Source organism: Meleagris gallopavo, chromosome 6, assembly GCF_000146605.3.
Source record: "Meleagris gallopavo isolate NT-WF06-2002-E0010 breed Aviagen turkey brand Nicholas breeding stock chromosome 6, Turkey_5.1, whole genome shotgun sequence".
NCBI lineage: Eukaryota > Metazoa > Chordata > Aves > Galliformes > Phasianidae > Meleagris > Meleagris gallopavo.
In genome coordinates, this window is record NC_015016.2 from 40,876,314 (window position 1) to 40,878,952 (window position 2,639).

Here is a 2,639-nt window from a genome sequence, read left to right on the forward strand (position 1 = left end):
CCTTTGTTATGGAAAGCACTTAAAGTGTTTGGCAAAATCCCAGTAAGTGGGACTGACAAGGGGTTTGAGGCCAAAATCCATTTCTACAGCAACATCCACAACGTGCTTCATTCATACAACTAAAAAAAAAACAACAAGAACAAACACCAAACAAACAAACAAATAAAAAACCAAACCAAAACCATTAGCAGAGAATGTTAGCTCTTACCTGTGTACATCCAGAAGAAATAGGAAGTAGACTAGATACTTTGGGTCTGGTCTCTGGCAGTGCTTCACTCTTCTTATCTTTAATTTGTGCCAATGTCTATGCTCAGTCTGCCTCTCTGCAAATCCAGTCTGTTTCTTTTCTTGCCCCGCAATTACAAGTTTTTCACTTTCCCCTTGACTGCAGTCTTCAAATATATGAAAACTACTGTTGTGCCTTCTTCAGTGTAAACATCTTTCACCTCTTAAATGGTGATGAACATAAACATTTAAATCTCAGGAGTTTTGAAAATAATATAAACATTTCAGTGTATCTCATATACAGAATTTCATTTAGTTTTTTTCACTTTCTCTATTTTAACATTCAATACAAAAGAATATAGAGAAGAGGTATCTTCTTTCCTGAAAAACAGAGGAGAAAAATGTGTGCTTCAATCATTTATAATTCTGCCCTTGATTTTTGAAAGGAAGCTGATGGAAGTAAAACTAACAACTGCCTAGTCAGAGCTGCAAGTCAGACTTTACATTCCTCCAAGAGATATTTCCTGTGCAGTCATTTTATTTCAAAGAGTAAAAGCTCAGTAATATTTTCTTGTTATTCTGATCAGAGCTATCTGATCAGAATAGTTGTGAGGGCCGTCACAGCTCTCCCACATTCTTCTATACATCCAGACATAGCATTTGAGTCTTAGAGTTGAGTGGTTAGGAATTACAGAATCACAGAACCATGTAGGTTGGAAAAGCTTCATAAGATCATCAAGACCAGCCATCATCACCTAACACTATAAGCCCACCACTGAACCATGTCCTTAAGTGCCACATTCTGAGTTAAATACCTGCAGAGATAGGGACCCCACCACTTTCCTGGCCAGCCTGTTCCAATGCCTGCCCACCCTTGAAGCAGGATCTTTTGAAGCATTATGAACAGGTGGAAGTACCAGGAGATTTTGTGCCAAGGACACAACTTTTGTCCTGCTTATTCAAAGACATGCCAATGTTCCTAAGCAGTGCCTGATACTTTCTTCAGCTCTTTTGCATCTTTCTGATCTAGTACATCTTTAAGCAGGGGGAAAAAAAAACAACATACATTCTTTGTAACAGGCTTAGAAATAAATCTCTTCTGCTATGTGATCTTATCTCTCTGTGCATAAACAAACAGGTCTCATACTGGCAGTGGCTTAAGATGCCTTGTTTAAAATGCCATCGTTTAAGAGGTCACAGGTTCTAAAGTCACCAGCTCATGGTGATTCATTTTAACAGATACTCAATACATCTAATCAGACTACAAGAACAAGATTGTAGACTATACACTAAACATTAAAAAAGCTTTCTCTTCACATTTTAGAGAGTTGCACCTTTAATTATTGTACAACTGTGGAACCCTATGAATAAGAAATCACACAAGTTCTTCTGTTTTATGTCTCCAAGAGATAAAAAGATACTAGAGCAGATATATTCTCTACAAATATATATAGTATGAGTAAACTGACATTGTAGCTTCTTCTCAGGTCACCCCTGGGAGAATTCTGATTCAATACTCAAAGAAAATGTTCTACTCTTTAACTACTATGTGTATAACTCCCCAAGACAAAACAGTCCTCCAGTATTCATGTGCCTCAACTCAGAGCTTCTTGTTCTCTAGAAAGATTGACTGATAGCCAGTAGGACAGATGAAAAAACAGACCACCCTCCCCCCTCCAAAAAAAAAAATATGGAAGTATTTTCAGAGATTGCTCAGAGAAGAAGCAATAATATTTGCCTTATAATTTTCTTTAATATAAAAATATTAAAGAAAAGGAAAGTAAAATTCAATTATCCAATGGAGAAAAGAGCCAAGTCAAAATGTTTTGATACTGCACTGCAACAGCAGTATTAACTTCATGCAAAATTCTGCTGGTTTAACGCCACAGTAGTGTAACTTATAAATAATTCCAGAGGCTTTACAAAATACAGGTCAGAACACTGTGCCTGTCTCACAGTTCTGGAGAAGAATGGCAAATCAATTAGAAGTGCATTCTGATGTCTGCCAATGGGATCTCTGCCTTCTTCTTTTTCCCAAAGGGAAACCATTCCCCAAATTCACTTGCAATTTTCCCTAAATCCCCAAAACACTATGCCATTATCAAAATGAGGCACCTGTAATACAGTGACTTCTAAGATACAGATTTCCAACAGAATATTATTAAGAGTTTAGAGATGGGTCAAGCCATACTAAGCCTCCCAGTATGTCATGAAATACTGTTTCCAGGAAACTAAACCTTGAAGAGCAGATTGCAGGTTTAGATACTTTTTGCTACACAAGGTGATAATCAAGTTAAAAATAAAGAAATATCTTGAAAGTGATTGTTACTGACATTACTGGAAGAAGGCAAAGAAAGTGTAATGAAATCTGCCAGAAATGACCATTCCAATAATCAACAAATGCTTACTGATTA

The 2,639-nt window shown here is 36.8% G+C and overlaps 1 long non-coding RNA gene across 3 annotated transcripts in view; it reads right to left on the reverse strand.

Annotated features, from left to right (window-relative positions):
• Positions 1–208: 208 nt before the first annotated feature.
• LOC104911543 overlaps positions 209–2,639 on the reverse strand; it is a 70,319-nt gene continuing 67,888 nt past the window's right edge. For all 3 annotated transcript variants that reach the window (XR_004160165.1, XR_002116190.2, XR_004160166.1), the window contains one exon: positions 209–606. This is a non-coding gene — a long non-coding RNA (uncharacterized LOC104911543). The remainder of the gene's footprint in view (positions 607–2,639) is intronic.